The sequence below is a fragment of the Pristiophorus japonicus genome, unplaced genomic scaffold (assembly GCF_044704955.1).
Source record: "Pristiophorus japonicus isolate sPriJap1 unplaced genomic scaffold, sPriJap1.hap1 HAP1_SCAFFOLD_43, whole genome shotgun sequence".
In the NCBI taxonomy this organism is placed as follows: domain Eukaryota; kingdom Metazoa; phylum Chordata; class Chondrichthyes; family Pristiophoridae; genus Pristiophorus; species Pristiophorus japonicus.
The window spans coordinates 105,565-125,477 of record NW_027254201.1 but is presented as its reverse complement, the minus strand read 5'-3'; the positions used below and the strand labels follow the sequence as shown (position 1 = coordinate 125,477).

The 19,913-nt window shown below is 45.8% G+C and overlaps 2 non-coding genes across 2 annotated transcripts; one reads left to right on the top strand and one right to left on the bottom strand.

Moving 5' to 3' along the window:
* Positions 1-18,630: 18,630 nt before the first annotated feature.
* Positions 18,631-18,714, top strand: trnal-uag (transfer RNA leucine (anticodon UAG)). The gene has a single exon. It is a non-coding gene; the product is annotated as a tRNA-Leu (tRNA).
* A 439-nt stretch (positions 18,715-19,153) lies between these two features.
* trnak-cuu (transfer RNA lysine (anticodon CUU)) lies at positions 19,154-19,226 on the bottom strand. Its single transcript has one exon. It is a non-coding gene; the product is annotated as a tRNA-Lys (tRNA).
* Positions 19,227-19,913: the final 687 nt, after the last annotated feature.

Here is a 19,913-nt window from a genome sequence, read left to right as displayed (position 1 = left end):
CATTATACATATTTCTTGCCTGTTCTGTACAATATTCCGGCATCTGTATACCTGAGTTATTGATCAGGACAGGCACAGTTTCATGCTTAACATTATCATATAATAGTTCACCCTCGTTGGACAGCACAATCCCATTTTCCGGTCCCCTTGTAATTGTTGGACATGACAATTCCATGGGGAGTGTGGTGGTTATTATGGGGCGCGGTGTCGGAGTGGGTGAGAAGCATACATACAATGATATTGCGGCAGCCTCTACCACCTCATAGTATCCACACAGCCCCACCCACTTTTTGTGGGTGGCGAACGGTTGTGGCTGGGCAGGAGGCGCACAAATTATTCCAAAGTTACATTCATCGGCCCCCCCCCGGCCTCCCTTCGTCTAATGCAACTGCTTCTTGTACCCGTGGAGCATCGCACACATACTCTATTCTTATCCGGATTCATTTGCAGCCACGCGTTAAAATAAGTTCTGTCCTTGCTCCAGTCCTTGGCTGCTGGAATGCATATTTCGTCAGTTAAAGTAAACAAAACCCTATAGTTGATGCAGTTGTGTCTTTCTTGCGTGTGCTGTATCTCTCGTAGTCCATCTGTATTATCCAGTGCTTGTGTGGGCCTCAAGGTTCCCAGTATCATGAGTCCCCAGAGTCGAAGTCACCACTGCGGTCCCATCTCGGTGATGGTTTTATCTGCAAATTTTAAACAGATAGCCTGGTCGTCACCAGGTGTTAGGTTCTGGTCTACTTGTGTCGCGGTCACTCTGTGGAATCGGAGGTAAGGGTTAGGTTATCCATATTCTTTATAGTCGTACCACCTCGATCACTTCATGTCCCTGTCTGGGCTGCAGTCGGTTTTGTATTTGAGCCTGCTGTGCTCGAGCCTGCACGATGACTCATCTAAATATTATCCAAACTCTAATCAACACAAATGCCACCACTATTCCTCCAAACATCCCAGTCTGCTTTACTGTTAGGTTCGGTTTGTGGACTACACCGACCCACCGTGGGATACATTGGCTCGATTGCCATAGGTGATGGTGCTTTGGCTGCACACTGCACTATCCGTCTGGTCCTGTTTTTTTAAAATCTCTTCCAGCTTATTTATCTTCGCTTTTAACTCTTGACCAGCGAATTCTGTTTTATTTTTATTCTGACTATCCCACCATTTCCACTGTCTGTCAGGTGAGTCTTCTTTATTTTAGTAAGAAATTCAAATTAGTAAGGTCCAGTGTAAAACAGCTGTCAATGGAAAGGGTTAACTCCTTTACAGGTTTGTAAGAAGGCCTGATGTCATTACGTGACTTCGCGTAATCATCCAAATCTTTGTGTCTTCAAAACTTGCTTAGAAATTAGGAATCCGTTAAAACAGCAGAAATCATTAGTAAAGTGGTCATAATAAAAATCTTCTCATCGGGAAAGACAGCATTTTAGATTAAACTCCAATTTTTTTGCTTAACATCTAATTCAAGTACTTGCCAAAGATTTTTGTTGAAATAAGAACACACATTTTTAATAGCTATTTTGTTTACTGAAATACAATGTTCACACAAGCTGTTAACATGCCAACATTTCGGTTTTTTTTTAACAGTCCCGTTCAATGTGCAAATCTTAGTTTTATTTCACTCTCTGCTGAGTTCGCATAGCTTAGATCTTTTCTCCTTGTTATTTTCAAAACCCTCCTGCTTGTTTAGACTGTTCGGGACTTTTCTTGATTAATAACGTCTATTCTGGAAATCTTTTCAAACTGCAGTGAAACTTTCTCGTAATTTAAAATCATTATCAATGGAGAGTGTCTTTTACCTCCTCCAATTTTTTTTTCCTTTTCCCAATTAAACCAATACCTTTTTCACAGCCAATATCAACTAGTATTTCGTAAGTTATAGAAACATAGAAACATAGAACAATAGGTGCAGGAGTAGGCCTTTCGGCCCTTCTAGTCTGCACCGCCATTCAATGAGTTCATGGCTGAACATGCAACTTCAGTACCCCCTTCCTGCTTTCTCGCCATACCCCTTGAACTCCGTGGTAGTAAGGACTTCATCTAACTCCTTTTTAATATATTTAGTGAATTCACCTCAACAACTTTCTGTGGTAGAGAATTCCACAGATTCTCCACACTCTGGGTGAAGAAGTTTCTCCTCATCTCGGTCTTAAATGGCTTACCCCTTATCCTTAGACTGTGACCCCTGGTTCTGGACTTCCCCAACATTGGGAACATTCTTCCTGCATCTAACCTGTCTAAACCCGTCAGAATTTTAAACGTTTCTATGAGGTCCCCTCTCATTCTTCTGAACTCCAGTGAATACAAGCCCAGTTGATCCAGTCTTTCTTGATAGGTCAGTCCCGCCATCCCGGGAATCAGTCTGGTGAACCTTTGCTGCACTCCCTCAATAGCAAGAATGTCCTTCCTCAAGTTAGGAGACCAAAACTGTACATAATACTCCAGGTGTGGCCTCACCAAGGCCCTGTACAACTGCAGCAACACCTCCCTGCCCCGTACTCAAATCCCCTCGCTATGAAGTCCAAAATTCCATTTGCTTTCTTAACGACCTGCTGTACCTGCATGCCAACCTTCAATGACTGATGTACCATGACACCCAGGTCTCGTTGCACCTCTCCTTTTCCTAATCTGTCACCATTCAGATAATAGTCTGTCTCTGTTTTTAACCACCAAAGTGGATAGCCTCACATTTATCCACATTATACTTCATCTGCCATGCATTTGCCCACTCACCTAACCTATCCAAGTCACTCTGCAGCCTCATAGCATCCTCCTCGCAGCTCACACTGTCACCCAATTTAGTGTCATCCGCAAATTTGGAGATACTACATTTAATCGCCTCGTCTAAATCATTAATGTATAGTGTAAACAGCTGGGGCCCCAGCACAGAACCTTGAGGTACCCCACTAGTCACTGCCTGCCATTGTGAAAAGAGCCCATTTACTCCTACTCTTTGCTTCCTGTCTGACAACCAGTTCTCAATTCATGTCAGCACACTACACCCAATCCCATGTGCTTTAACTTTGCACATTAATCTCTTGTGTGGGACCTTGTCGAAAGCCTTCTGAAAGTCCAAATATATCACATTAACTGGTTCTCCCTTGTCCACTCTACTGGAAACATCCTCAAAAAATTCCAGATGATTTGTCAAGCATGATTTCCCTTTCACAAATCCATGCTGACTTGGACCTATCATGTCAGCTCTTTCCAAATGCGCTGCTATGACATCCTAAATAATTGATTCCATCATTTTACCACTACTGAGGTCAGGCTGACTGGTCTATAATTCCCTCTTTATTCTCTCCCTCCTTTTTTAAAAAGTGGGGTTACATTGGCTAAACTCCACTCGATAGGAATTGATCCAGAGTCAATGGAATGTTGTAAAATGACTGTCAATGCATCTGCTATTTTCAAGGCCACCTCCTTAAGTACTCTGGGATGCAGTCCATCAGGCCCTTGGGATTTATGGGCCTTCAATCCCATCAATTTCCCCAACACAATTTCCCAACTAATAAGGATTTCCCTCAGTTCCTCCTACTTACTCGACCCTCTGACCCCTTTTATTTCTTTTTCCATCGCAAACACTTTTTTTTTCAGCACTTATTTAGTACGTTACGTCTTTTTTTCCAAACCTTTTAGTTTTATTTTTTAAAAGAGATCAGATTTAACTTTTTATTTAAAATGTATCGCATTTTGTTGTGCCTTTTCTTTACCAGTGGTACTTGAAACCTTCACAACAAAATTAACTCTTCACTGTTCCCATCCTAATTTCTGCTCCCCTTTTGTAGAATTTGTATTTATTGTTGAATTACAAAATGTCAAATATGGTATTACTGGACTTTTTTGTCTAAATTCCGTTTTAGAAGCTGATCAAAAACTCTAATCTTTTGCTTTGTAACTTCAATTTTGTGGTACTATATCTCATAAATTACAACTTTTTTAAGCTTCAGTTCCTGACGCAGTATGTGTACTTTTATTAAAAAGGCTTCCAAACCCAAGATTTTCCTATACAACCAAAATGTTTATCAATGAGAATCACCGGAAATATCTGAAAATCACAATTTAAGTATTGTACTGCCAATCTGTAATTTAAAAATCTCTTTCCTGATCTAAAAGCTTTCGCGTCAAGGTTTTACACAAAGGAAAAATGGGAGCGTAGTTCCCCAGCCTGCAGCCTCCAGAGACACAGGCTTTTTTAAAAGACATTACAGCTTCCCTTCTCCATTCTTTATCTCATTCCTAGACAGACGTTCACAAAAGTCTCTTTTCATTCAGCAAAGTTTATTGTTTGGCTGGCTCTATTCTTGGATCCATACTTCACTTAAGATCATCACTATCAGGTTTTTTTATTTCTTACATATTGATGAACCTCCTCTGTTAATTTTATGTGGGCTTGAAGAATCAAGACCACGGCTTGCTCATCTTTATCTTTCCTTTCCTTCTCCCACCATTCCCTTTGATTTGCTGGCGGGTCCTGGGGGTTCCATCCTGACTGAATCATCTTCTCAATTAGTTTCTTTTGTTTTTCCGCCAGGTGGCGGGTAAGGGACCCTTCTAGTCCCCACTCGAGATTACTTGATTTATTGGCCATTCCTGGGTAGGATTAGACCCTTAGGAATTGACTCTCAGAGGTCCACTTTCTTCCTAGTGTAACTTGTAGCAGACCGTCTCCTGGCTACTGTTAGGTCACAAGTTCTGCAATTACACAAACTTATACAATTCTTAAAACGCGTTTAATCAATTCCCGCTGTGCCCCACGCCTCCTTAACGATTACCTACCACCGTTTTGTCTGTCGGTCCGACCCTGTTCACAGGTTTGGTTTCATTTGGTCGATGTGCACCGCCTGGTCTCCGGGGTATATTTTCAAATCACACGGCTTGGTCCAGGAGATGTCGCTCGGTATCACGATCCCACGGTCTACGTGCGTTCCCTACGCCTACTTAGTTCCTGGCCGTCACGTGGGACAATAGTCCTCTTAATTCAGGCTCAGGCTAGGCGTTTGAGATATTAGACCATCTCCTCGTGTCGGTCAACCGGCCTCCACCTTCAGCACCCTTTATAATTAAAATTTTTTGATACTCACCCAGGTTTTTCCAAGGACGTCCAGCGACTCCGCGAAATCCTGTTCATGACGCCACTGTGAGCGCAAATGTTTTCTTGGAAGAATCACTCGACACTCGGGGTCGGTTCCAATGCAAAAATGGCCTTTATTACGCCGGCAAGGAGGAGCCTCTGGTCCAACTCCAGGCACTCTACTCCGCCGAACAAAAAAATTCATCGATATTTATATGTTTTACAATCGTTCATTAAAGTTACTCAGCCCACTTTGGCTGGACATAATCCAATCATAATGATTATAGATTACATATAGGTTTAAATGGGCCAATATAATTAACCCCGGTACATCAGGGGGCTGCATGATCAGTTCATGACAGTTGGGGGCTGATTCATATCCGTGTGATGTTTTCCAGACCTCCCTTATCTTCGTTAATCATTTGTTCCACCGGTGCCTAGCTCCTTATCTCCGTGGTTGCTAGGCACCCCATCTGGGGGTCATTGACTTGACGACATTCCGTACTAGGTACCACAGTGTTCTGTATGCTATCTTGCCTCAAGTTGTTGATTCAAGACATTCCTGGTTCCAGGCTCTCCAGGGTCAGCGCTCAGTCAGCAGTTTTAGCCAACTTGGCTTACCGAGTCCCCATCATGCTTTGCTAAGCCCCCTGGCAGCCATTTTATATTTGGCTAACATTTTAAACATACATACATTTATATATTCAGCAGGTGCCTTTGCCTTCAAACAACAGTGTCTTTCAATTTGTTTATTTACCCTTTTTACCTGCTTGTTTCCTCTCTCTTTCAAACTCACTTTCTTTATTTTTGCTTTATAATTCCAGCATTACTTCCCTCCCTACTGAATCTATTCTCAGGTTCCCATCCGGCTGCCAAACTAGTTGAAACCCTTCCCAACAGCATGAGCAAACCACCCCGCGAGGATATTGGTCCCGGCTCTGTTTAGGTGCAAACTGTCCGGCTTGTACAGGTTCCATCTCGCCCAGAAGTGGTCCCGATGCCTCAGGAAACTAAAGCCCTCCTGCCTGCACCATCTCTCCAGCCACGTATTCACCTGCTCTATCCTACTATTTCTGTACTCACTCGCTCGTGGCACCGAGTGTAATCCGGAGATTACTACCTTTGAGGTCCTGCTTTTTAATCCCTCTCCTAGCTCCCTAAAGTCTGCCTGCAGGACCTCATCTCTCTTGCTACCCATGTCATTGGTCCTGATATGGACCACGATCTCTGGCTGTTCACCCACTCCCCGGAGAATGGAGGTGATGGTGTTCCCATGCGCCTGCTGCCCTTGTCCTTCTAGGCGGTAGAGGTCGCGGATTTGGGAGTAGCTGCTGTAGAAGCCTTGGTGAGTTGCTGCAGTGCATCTTGCAGATGGTACACACTGCAGCCATGGTGCGTCGATGGTGGAGGGAGTGAATGTTGGAGGTGGTGGATGGGGTGCCCAATAAGTGGGCTGCTTTTTCCTGGATGGTGTCGAGCTTCTCGAGTATTGTTGGGACCGCACTCATCCAGGCAAGTGGAGAGTATTCCATCAGACTCCTGACTTATGCCTTGTAGATAGTGGAAAGGCTTTGTGGAGTCAGGAGTTGAGACACTCACTGCAGAATACCCAGCCTCTGACCTGCTCTTGTTGCCACAGTATTTATGTGACTGGTCCAGTTAAGTTTCTGGTCAATGGTGACCCCCAGGATATTGATGGTGGGGGATTCGGCGATGATAATGCCGTTGATAGCAGAGCTTGCTTAAGTTGCATGTTCCTGTCGCTGATTGCTGACAGGCGACTGTTGGCTCCGCCCCGTGGGTTTACCTCGAACTTCAAACCACGAAATCGGTTCTCCTGAATCCCAAGGTGTGTACGGAAACCAATCATCAAATGCCCTGTCATTAACCACAGGGGTTCCGACAATTTTCTGATCACAAAGCGCTTTCAGTCCTTGTCCTTGTCCAGAAAATTGCAGACGTGGAAATTCGGGAGTTTTTGACTTTGAAAGGAGAACATTGTTGTTTTGTGCAGCTCCGGTCAGAGAAATGTTTGTGAAAGGAACTTTTTGCAGAGAGAGGGATTGAGCATTTCAGCTTGTTGCTGAACACTTCTATCTGGGCACTGAGCTAAGCAGCAGCTTGCGAAGTTCAGTGGTGATCACGTTCGCCTCACATGCGAAAAGTCCGCAGCTCGATCACGGACAGAAACATTGTTGTTGAAACAAAAACATATGTGCAATAAAATTGAACAAAAGCATTCCAGGGTACATTGACGCATGATGCAAACTACCTCAGGCCTGGGCCAACGCTCCCTGTACACCGAGCACAGGCTGAGGAAAACCCCAGGGAAGAGGATATCCCGGTCACTGGGACTTCCAGCTGCACTGAACAAGTGCCCGGTCTGAAAATTTCCAGAGTAATAATTTGTAACAAATACATCCAACAGTTAGGATGGCCGAGCGGTCGAAGGCACTGCTCAGGTCACAGTCTTCTCTGGAGGCATGGGTTTAAATCCCACTCCGAACATTCATTGTGTTTAATTACAATATCATTTGTTTTGACACCACTCTGAAGTGCTTTGGGACATCCATCTAACTTCATAAAATTACTCCACTTCAATTACAAACGGTGATATCAAATTTACTTCACAAACCAGGAATCGATCCCACGTGGCTGTAGCACGTTCCTTTTGCGACAGCCACCTGGGATCGATTCCTGGTTTGTGAAGGTGCCCTCTAAATATCTTGCACTGCTAATTTAAAAACACGGTTATAATTTGTTTCGGTGCAAAAGAAGGCAGGCTCGAAGGGCCAAATGGTAGACTCCTGCTCCTGGTTCTTGTGTTCTTATGCAGATCACAGAACAAATGATTAAATTATTAACTCTCCCTCAGTTCGCAAACCTTTTATTGTGCTAAGAAGATCATGGGTTCATTAAAGAGGTTTTCCCTATAAAACAACATAAAGTTTAAGGAAAATAATTCGCCCAACTCGAACCCACGACACTGAGATTATGAATCTCATGCTCTACCGACTGAGCTCGCCGGGCTGCTCAACATCTACCCTGTCAATCCCCTTCAAAATATTGTCCGTTTCAATGAGATCACCTCTCATTCTTCTAAACTCCAGAGAGTATCGGCATATTCGACACAATCTCTCACCATAGGACCGTCCTCTCATCCCAGGAATCAATCTGGTGAACCTCTGTTCTACCACCTCCAAGCCAAGTGTATCCTTCCTCAGATAAGGAGACCAAAACTGTGCGCAGTAGTCCAGGTGTGGTCTCACCAAGGCCCTGTACAATTGTAGCAAGATTTCCTTACTCTTATACTATGGGCTATATATTGGGTACTATGGGCCGAATAACCTGTTTTTCTGCTGATTCTACAGTTGTATAAAAAGTTATTAAAATTTGGCCGTCGCTCAGCAAACATATTTGTATTTCCTTCAGTGTGCAAAGCATGTGGGTGGAAAAATGATGATTGAAACAATTTTTGTCACAGTCTCTCACAGACTTGAATTATTTTTGACAACTTGCTCTGTAAAAATGCTTTCCCTGACTAATGGACTAAGGTCACCACAGTTCAAGTACAATACCTTACCTCATGGAGTCATTACTAGAGTGCTTACAAACACAATAACTGGTGACGAGAATACGAATTTCCACGCGACAATGGCTAACCTTGGCACGTTTGAACAATTCGCCGATGGGGAAGATTGGGAGGCCTTCGTGGAAAGGCTTGAACACTTGTTTATGGCGAACGACCTGGCGGGAGACGACCCGACCTCGCTGGCTGATAAGTGCTGAGCTATCCTGCTCAGCAGTTGTGGGCCCACCGTCTATGGCCTTGTCAGGGATTTGCTAGACGTAGAGAAGACAAGAACATATGTGGAGCTCATAACGCTGATACAGGAACAGCTCAAACCTAAAGAGAGCATCCTCACAGCTGGACACCAGTTCTGTACCCACCGGTGGCCCGAAGGCCAAGAAATCGCCAAAAATATGCTGCAAACCTGAGACGATTGACTGCACCATGTGATTTTAGCGATCACCTCACCAAAGCACTAAGGGACATCTTTGTTATTGGAATCGGCCACGAGGGCCTTCTCCACAGGCTGCTCTCTGCAGACACCACGGTCACCCTACAGAAGGCAATTAACGTGAACCAGGCATTCATGATCTCGGCCTGCATCTCCAAGTGGATGTCTCACCCCCAGGACTCCAACCTGGCAAGTACTGTGAACCGACTGGTGCCTTTTAGAGGCAGGGCTGCTGCTAGCCGTCTCTCTCAGGGAAGAGAGAAGAGAACCCTGAGTCCCGCAATCCTGAGTCCACCACATGGGTCCAACAGGCCAACCCCATGCTGGCGCTGTGGAGGAAATCACAGGGCCCACCAGTGCCGCTATAAAGACTGTACTTGCAAAGGCTGTAACATGAAGGGCCACCTCCAGCGAATATGCAAGAGAAATCGAACTCACCGAGTCGATGAAGAGTTGGCCGATCATCCGGAGTCCAGCAACAATGAGGTGTATGGAGTGTTTGCCTGCACCACCGAGAGTTCCCCGTTGAAAATGGAAGTTGAAATCAACTATGTTCCAGTCACGATGGAGGTGGATACAGGGACGAGCCAGTCACTGATGAATCAGGTGGCCTTTGAGAAACTCGGGGACAATCCAATCGAACGACCTAAAATGATCCCGATCGAAGTGAAACTGCTCACCTACACAAACGATACATCCCAGTCGTTGGCAGCGTGGATGTCCAGGTGTCCCATGGCGGCGCGATGTACAGGTTACCTTTGTGGATCATTGCTGGGGATGGTCCAAAACTATTAGGAAGAAGGTGGATGAAAAAGATCACTTGGAGCTGGGAAAAGCTCCAACCTCCAGCGATCGACGTCCTCCGCGGCCCCGAAGTTGGATCCAGCACAACACCTGAAAAACCAACCGCCCAACTCGACTGTGAGGCGACGACACAGACCGCTCAACCCAACGGCGAGATGATCCAGCCCAAACAATCAGACCTCACCTTCCAGGCTCCAGTGGCAGGACTCCAGAGAAGAAAATTCACGCAGAAGGTAACTTCCCGGCTTCCGTGGCAGAACCTGGGGAGAAAAGGATCACCGCAGCCTACCACATGGAGAGAAAGAAGATGGCGTCCAAACCACGAGGTGAAGCGCCTGAAGTCAAGATGGCGGCAGCCAGACCAAAAGGGAGCAACACGTGATGCCGAGCGGGGAACCGGATTGGGGTAAAGTTTGCAAGACCCTCAAAAAGGGGACAGGCAACCCATCACAATTAAAGGGACAGTTCCACTCTTGAGTGGGCAAATGCATGGCAGATGAAGTATAATGTGGATAAATGTGAGGTTATCCACTTTGGTGGTAAAAACAGAGAGACAGACTATTATCTGGATGGTGACAGATTAGGAAAAGGGGCGGTGCAACGAGACCTGGGTGTCATGGTACATCAGTCATTGAAGGTTGGCATGCAGGTACTGCAGGCGGTTAAGAAAGCAAATGGCATGTTGGCCTTCAGAGTGAGGGTATTTGAGTACAGGGGCAGGGAGGTGTTGCTACAGTTGTACAGGGCCTTGGTGAGGCCACACCTTGAGTATTGTGTACAGTTTTGGTCTCCTTACTTGAGGAAGGACATTCTTGCTATTGAGGGAGTGCAGCGAAGGTTCACCAGACTGATTCCCGGGATGGTGGGACTGACCTATCAAGCAAGACTGGATCAACTGGGCTTGTATTCATTGGAGTTCAGAAGAATGAGAGGGGATCTCATAGAAACGTTTAAACTTCTGATGGGTTTAGACAAGTTGAATGCAGGAAGAATGTTCCCAATGTTGGGGAAGTCCAGAATCAGGGGTCACAGTCTAAGGATAAGGGGTAAGCCATTTAGGACCGAGATGAGGAGATACTTCTTCACCCAGAGAGTGGTGAACCTGTGGAATTCTCTACCACAGAAAGTAGTTGAGGCCAATTCACTAAATATATTCAAAAGGGAGAAGATGAAGTCCTTACTACTAGGGGGATCAAGGGGATAGGCGAAAAAGCAGGAAGGGGGTACTGAATTTGCATGTTCAGCCATGAACTCATTGAATGGCGTTGCAGGCTAGAAGGGTCGAATGGCCTGCTCCTGCACCTATTTTCTATGTTTCTATGTTTCTATGTTTCTATGTTTATACAGCGATGATGGTGATACATATGTAAAAGATGTAACTGACAATTTCAAGTTTGTAAATGTAACTAATCATGATAAGTCGGGCACTTGCGATCAGAACCAATATATTGTGAGAGTAAACGAAGTGATGACGTGCGATGCTGCGATTTACAAGCATGCCGACAAAACCAAGGGCAACCTCCCGTCAGCACCCAGGTCCAGCGACCATGTAGCCTGCCCCTCCGGGACCAATGTGATACCCCAGGGAATGTGGCCACACACAGAGGGAGCATACCAGCTGCAGGGCCAGTGATCGGCGGACGTCAAAGGCACCACTACCGGTACCCTGCCCCCGTTTGGCTCCACCTCTCTGGCCACCAGGGCCAGTATTGGGAGCGAGCGGATAGCACCCTCCTGACCTCCCAACAGGACCTGGGATGACCAGGCTCCCACTATCGCTGAAGAGCAGCAGGGAGACACCGCAGCCTTCAAAGGTGGACAGGGAGGCCACACACTCCTGTGGCTCTGCCGACCACGAGGCAACGGCAAATGCTCTGAGACTCAGCCAGGTGAGCGATCTGAGCCCACCCAGCTGGCAGGGGACACAGCGCCGCCATCAGACAATCTGGGCACAGTCTGGTTACTCTGGAACTAGTGTCCTCACCCACCTGCACCTACACAACCCAGGGGCAAGACTGTGACACCACGTATGCACCTGTAAAATGTACTTGTACCACTACTGCAGAACCCAAACAGTGATGTAACTAATCCGATGTTTTTTTGTTCTTTCTGTTCGTACAGGTCTGCACATGCAGATGTTGAGCCACACACAGGGTCTATGTATGGGGCGGGGGAATGGATGTATGTCGCCATGGACACACATGGATCACACCCAGAACCCACACAACCCCCACTGCAACCTCCAACCATCCAATGCTGCCCATTTCCCAATGTCGTGGTAATAAGGACTTGGGGGTCCACAGGGAGAGAACCAAGCCAAAGCATTGACAAGGTGCAAGGGATTTGGGCACTCAAGTCTCGGGCCAGAGCACACAATGAAAAGGCCAGTGGCACAAGACTAAGGGGAGAGTGATGTTGTGTCTGTATAATATAAGTATACTCCCTGTACACTCAATGTACAGTTACATAAGACTACTGGATGTACCTTCACACTGTATATACGATGCCTGTACCACCAGAGGGTGCAACTGGTGGAGACCTCGGGATCACCGGTACACGACAGGTAACCAGGTATAAAACGGAGCTCACCATACTGTACCCTCGCTCAGGAACTGCAATAAATGGACTAAGGTCACCACAGTTCAAGTGCAATACCTTGCCTCATGGAGTCATTACTTGAACGCTTACAGACACAATAGAAAGAGATTAAACATTAAATGGTAGGACATTGAGAATTGTAGAGGAACAAAGCGACCTGGGAGTGCATGTCCACAGATCCCTTACGGTAGCAGGCAAGGTGGATTAGCTGGTTAAGAAGACATACAGAATGCTGGCCTTTTTTAGCCGAGGCATAGAATAAGAGAGCAGGTGGGTTATGCTTGAATATAATACACTGGTTATGCCACAGCTGGAGTACTGCGTGCAGTTCTCGTCACCGCTTTACAGGAAGAAGACTGTGATTGCACTGGAGATTACAGAGGAGATTTCGAGGATGTTATCCGGAGTGGAGAATCTTAGCTATGAGGACAGATTGGATAGGCTGGAGTTGTTTTTCTTGGAACAAAGTGGGCTGAGGGGAGGCATCATTGAAGTGTATACAATTATGACGGGCCGTGATATATTGGATAGAATGGGCCCATTTCCCTTAGCAGAGGTGTCAACAACCATGGGGCATAAATTTAAAGTCTTGGTAGAAGTTGTAGGGGGGATTTGAGGGGAGAATTCTACATGCAGAGGGTTGTGGGGGTCTGGAACTCACTGCTTGAAAGTGTGTTCGAGGCAGAAACGATCACCACATTTAAAAAGTGCTTGGATGTGCACCTGAAGTGAAGTAACCTGCAGGGTTATGGACCTGGAGCTGGAATGGGATTTGGCTGGAGAGCCTGTTATTGGCCGGCACGGTCACAATGGGCCGAAATGGCCTCCTTCCATGCTGTAAACTTCTGATTATATAATTCTATGAAAAATAATCACCCAACGTGGGGCTCGTTTTAGAATCTCATGATCTCCTGACTGAGTTTGCTGGGCTTCTGCAAAAAATACCTTTTTGTCGTTGATTACAGCCAGGTGCCTGTTGGCTCCGCCCCAGATGTTTAAACTTGCTGTCAATGAACTGCCAGGATCTTCTTGAATGGTGGACCAGACAAGAGGGGTTGAATGCCCTACTCCGGCCCCTAATCCTTACATGTTTATGTTCTTATGACCTTCACAGGAGAACAAACTCGCCTCTGAGCAGGAGGAGAAAGTTCCAGAAAATATTCCCACCCGGTGAGGCGAACGTGTTAACCGCTATACTGCGGAATCATCTCCACTTTCAACACCTGGTCAGACAGAAATGTGAAGCGAGCAGGTGAACTGCTGAATCCCACTTTTCGGGTGTTGGGCGTGGTGTCAAACAATGAGTTTTCTCAATGACGAGAATGAAGAAGTGGGATTTGAACCCACGCTTCCGGAAAAAAAACTACAAACTGACCACAGCACCTGAGACCGCTCGGCCATCCTGACTATTTAATGCTGTATGTGGCCATCTGCAGGTTAATTTTGAACTTTTGTGTCCTGTCACATGAAATAAATGAGGGCAGCAGGCGTATCTCTGCCTGACACCGGGGAAACAGTGAGACAGAACTTGGAGCAAGGGTCTGGTTATTGGCAAACAGCAAAGAAAATATTAATTCCCGAATTACCCTGAAGAACAGTGACCTCGACGGGATCTGCGGTCAGACGCGCTACCGTTGCGCCACGAGGTCGATAAAGCACATCGGAAATGTTTGACTATCTGAATGTTTCACAATACAAGGGGCTTTAAAATCCCCGCCCATTCCCACCGGGTGTCAGAAGCAGCGCTCACCTGCCAGTCACCGTATGTTTTTTTGTTCAACTTTTGTGTTGCTTTCACGGGATTGCATCATTAATTAACCCGTCACCTTCTTTTGCACAATGAAAGCAATGCTAACTGAGGCAGAGTCGATACTTCAACCATTTTTTTCTGTGCTTTGCAGAGTAACAGAGAAACATAGAAACATAGAAAACAGGTGCAGGATTTGGCCATTCGGCCCTTCGATCCTGCACCACCATTCAATATGATCATGGTTGATCATGCACCTCAGTACCCCTTTCCTGCTTTCTCTCCGTACCCTTGATAACTTTAGCCGTAATGGCCACATTTAACTCCCTTTTGAATATATCTAATGAACTGGCCTCAACAACTTTCTGTGGTAGAGAATTCCACAGGTTCAGAATTCTCTGAGTGAAGAAGTTTATCCTCATCTCGGTCCTAAATGGCTTACCCCTTTTCCTTAGACTGTGACCCCTGGTTCTGGACTTCCCCAACATCGGGAACATACTTTCTGCCTCTAACCTGTCCAATCCCGTCAGAATTTTATGTTTCCTTGTAATCCCCTCTCATTCTTCTAAATTCCAGTGAATATAAGTCTAGTTGATCCAGTCTTTCTTTACATGTCAGTCCTGCCCTCTCGGGAATCAGTCTGGTGAACCTTCGCTGCAATCCCTCAATAGCAAGAACGTTCTTCCTCAGATTAGGAGACCAAAACTGTACACAATATTCCAGGTGTGGCCTCACCAAGGCCTGCGTCCGCGCACATACAGAGGCTGAACTCCAGGACTTCGTCGACGTATTTACTGAGGCCTCTGAAAGCATGGGCCTTTCGTTAAACATCCGTAAGACAAAGGTCCTCCACCAGCCTGTCCTCACCGCACAGCACTACCCCTCAGTCATCAAGATCCACGGCGCGGCCCTGGACACCATGGACCACTTCCCATATCTCAGGAGCCTCCTATCAACAAGAGCAGGCATCGACGACGAGATTCAACACGGCCTCCATGCGCAAGTGCAGCCTTCGACCGCTTGAGGAAAAGAGTGTTTGAAGACCAGGCCCTCAAAACTGCCACCAAGCTCATAGTCTACAGGGCTGTAGTAATACCTGCCCTCCTGTAAGGCTCAGAGACATGGACCATGTACAGTAGACACCTCAATTTGCTGAAGAAATATCACCAACGATGTCTCCGCAAGATCCAACAAATCCCCTGGGAGGACAGACGCACCAACATCAACGACCTTATTCAGGCTAACATCCCCAGCTTTGAAGCACTGACCACACTCGATCAGCTCCGCTGGGCAGGCCACATTGTCCTCATGCCAGACAAGAGACTCCCAAAGCAAGTGCTCTACTCGGAGCTCCGTCATGGCAAACGAGCCAAAGGTGGGCAGCAGAAACTCTACAAGGACACAATCAAAGCCTCCCTGATAAAGTGCAACATCCCCACTGACACTCAGGAGTCCCTGACCCAAGACCACCCTAAGTGGAGGAAGTGCATCCGAGAGGGCGCTGAGCACCTCGAGTCTCATCGCCGAGTGCATGCAGAAATCAAGTGTAGAAAGCAGAAAGAGCGTTCGGCAAACCTGTCACACCCATCGCTTCCCTCAACGACTATCTGTCCCACCTGTGATAGGATCTGTGGCTCTAGTATTGGACTGTTCAGCCACCAAAGAACTCATTTTCGGAGTGGAAGCAAGTCTTCCTCGATTCCGAGGGACTGCCTATGTAGATTCCAAAATTCGTGGAAACCCCCCAGTGTTTGGACTCACTGAAAAGGAAATTCGATTTGGGACAAGTAGACATTAAGTTTGGGATTCCAAAAAGCATATGGAAGAAATCTACAATTCTTAATCAAGTTTGGGTTTTTAAAAGACATGTTTGGGCCTGTGGGGAAAAGCTGCAGTGACAGAGGGGTGGGATTTAGAGTTTGGATATTGTAGCTAATCAGTTTGTCTGGGGAGCTCTTTAACCATAGTCAGGCTCCCAGAAAACATTAGCATTTAAACAATCGACCACGGAAGAAACATTATGCACCTTACCCACAGGACCCAAATATCACATCCATATTCCAACACCTTTTCAATATGTATAGAAATATCTGGCTCAGCTCAGACTTCCCGAAGCCAAAGCAGTGCTATTACAATGGACAAGAGTTCATCAGTTCATAAATAAGGAGTATCGCCGTCCCAAAGTCTATCAACACCAGATTAAAACATTTAATCAAGTCTCAGTTAGCTCGTCCGCCAAAACTTATACAAAGAAGACCACTTAAATCAATGGGCAGCAACATTTAAACAAAAGAAACGTTAGATTTGGCACGAAGATTAAGCAGCCTCTCAGAGTATAACTGGGGGCCTATCGTACCAAGAGCAACTTATTTTTCTGACCATTACTTTGGAACAACTAGATCAAGATCGAGAGAACACGGCGAGAAAACACAGGAAGAGACATCATGACATCAGAGAAAAGAACATCAAAAAACCAAACAGTGGAACATCAATACCAACTGACTTGGTAACAGGCATCAACCTGACCACCGCGACCGACGGACCCAACCAGGATAATCAACAACTAGAAAACCGGGGTACACGCAAGTGTTCCACTCTACAATTTGTGCCTCGACTGTCCAGCTGGTAAAAATTACCGAAACAACTTAAAACTCTATTGATGACAAAGGATACCGGCTTCGGGACAGTCAGAATACTTCGTCACAGACAAGGCACCGGAAGCCTGGAAGGTAGATCACACCGGTTGTGGGAGAGCTGGTTGGTGGCGACATGGAAGTGTCTGCAGTGTGCGGGACTAGACTGCTTCCACACAACCACAATGAATGTCCCACCCTTTATTTGGGAAACGTACAACTGAGAGTGAACAAGTTCCATCCTGGTCAGAGCAATTTGAAGCTTTAACTGACTGACACCCTGGTTTGGGATTGTAATGTCTGCAAGCATGTAATGCTTGTAGCGCCACACTGTGGATGTGGACGTATTGTGTACTGCAACTGTACAGTTAATCGTGAAACAGAACAGGCTCTTTCCGGAGAGTTCCGAGAGAGCAGCCTGCATGTTCGGAAGCTGTGTGTGCTGTGCTCTGTGAAGATATCACAGGGATGTCTTGCAATATGTGCATCTATCAGTCTCTTTGGTGCAATGAATTAGGGCGTTCAGCTGTTAACTGCAAGGTTGGTGGATCGTAGCCCATTCAGGGACAAAGTCTTTAATTGTTTTTCCCTGAGGATTCGGTGCCTTGCAGTTCCAGGTTGTCATGGTGCGTTTTGGCTGCACGAATATATTCCGCAATCATTGCCAGCTGTGCTGTTATCAAGTTATACCAACTGTTACTTGCATTTTCGCGTGGTTGTTCGTTGTCTCGTCGCCAATTGATACGCTCATAATAAAGAACAATGAGTTAGTGTGACATTAGCTCCTTTAATAAGACTCCAGCATGCTTATATATACCAATGGATGCTGGGAACCCTTGGGACTCCAACAGGTCGGCCGTCTGGTGGTGGTGTGATACAGGTGGCCAAAGTTTAAATACATAACACAAGGTGTGTACGGAAATCAACCATCAAAAGTCCTGTCCTTAGCCACAGGGGTTTCCGGCAATTTTCTGATCGCAAAGCGCTTTCAGTCCTTGTCCTTAACATTGCAGATGTGGAAATTGGGGAGTTTAATGACTTTGAAAGGAGAACATTGTTGTTTGGTGCAGTTCCGGTCAGAGAAATGTTTGTGAAAGGAACTTTTTGCAGAGAGAGGGATTGAGCATTTCAGCTTGTTGCTGAACACTTCTCTCTGGGCACTGAGCTAAGGAGCAATTTCTGTAGTGTAGCGGTTATCATGTTTGCCTCACACGCGAAAAGTCTCTGTTTCGAGCCTGTGCGGAAACATTATTTGTGAAGCAAAAACTTGCCTGCAATAAAATTGAACAAAAGTAGTCCAGGGTACATTGTCGCATGAGCAATGAACATTTTAAAACTAATCTACTCAAATACAGAGTGTGTAAAATCAGATCGGGGATAAAACTTCATCAAGGGTTAAAGTTTCACTCATTATTAAAGTTCAGTTATTGAAATTTCGATTGTCCTTGTTCGCATTTCTTTCATTCTGTGAAACAACACTATCGGTTTAGACCATCAGATCTAAGTTGCATTTGAAACCCACAAACAGCTCATTAATTATTCGCTCTTCCCCAGTTCCAGAGCTCAGAGTGTTATTGTCCATCCCTGGGATGTAAGCTACCTCCAACCCGGGCCAAACCTCCTCGTGCACCGATCACAGGCTCAGGAAAATCCCGGGGGAGAGGATATCCCGATCACTGGGCCTTCCAGCAACACTGAACAAGCGCCGGGTCCGAAACTTTCCTGAGTAATAACTTGTAACTGAAACATCGAACAGTCAGGATGGCCGAGCGGTCTAAGGCGCTGCGTTTAGGTCGCAGTCTTCTCTGTGAGACGTGGGTTCAAATCGCACTCCTGACATTCAGTGCTTTAAATTGCAAACTCATTTCTTTTGACACCACTCTGAAGTGCTTTGGGACATCCATCTGACGTAATAAAATTACTCCACTTCAATTGCAAGCGCTGATATCAAATATACTTCCCAAACCGGGAAACGATCCCGGGTGGCTGTAGCGAAAGGAATGGGTTTGTGAAGCATTGAAAGGTGCCCTGCAAATATCTCGCACTGCTAATTTAAACTCACACTTATAATTTGTTTCAGTGCAAAAGAAGGCAGGCTCGAAGGGCCAAATGTCCGACTCCTGCTCCTGGTTCTTGTGTTCTTATGCAGAGCACAGAACAGATGATTAAATGATCAACTCTCCCTCAGTTCGTATTTCTTTCATTGTGCAAAAGAAGATAATGTGTTCATTAATGATGTTTTCCCGTGAAACCAACATAAATTTTAAGGAACAGTAACCGACTAACATGGGGCTAAAACCCACAACCCTGAGATTAAGAGTCTCATGCTCTACCGACTGAGCTAGCCAGGCTTCTCAACATCTATCCTGTCAATCCCCTTCAGAATATTGTCCGTTTCAACGAGATCACCTCCGATTCTTCGAAACCCAAGAGAGAATCGGCATATTCTACACAATCTCTCATCATTGGACAGCCCTCTCATCCCAGGAATCAATCTGTTGAATCTGTGTTGCACCACCTCCAAGGCAAGTGTTTCCTTCCTCAGATAAGTACTATGGGCGAATATCCAGTTTTTCTGCTGATTCTACTTCCTCCTCCTTTGATAGTCCTTCTCTGTACATTCTGTATTCTGCTTGGTTCTCTACTGAAATATGAGCCTGAAGTTTATCACAAGCTTCCGTTTTAGTGTCTTAGTTGATCTTCATTCATCCACCGAGCTGTAGCTAGCTATCATGCTATTTCTGCACCCTGCATGAAAACGTGTCTAGTCGTTACCCGATCTATCTCCTTTTTGAATGTCTCCCAATGTGCATTTACTGTTTTACCGAGAAATCTTTGGTTTCAATCTACCTGGGCCGGATCCCTTTCAACTCAAAAAATTAGTCCTCCTACTGTTTGGTATTTTCACACATGATTATACCTTCTCCTTTTCCATAACTACTCTAAATCTAATAATATTGTGATCACTGTTTCCTCAATGCTCCTCCACAGAAACATGCTCTACTGAATCCATTTCCGAGATACAGAACTGCTTTCTT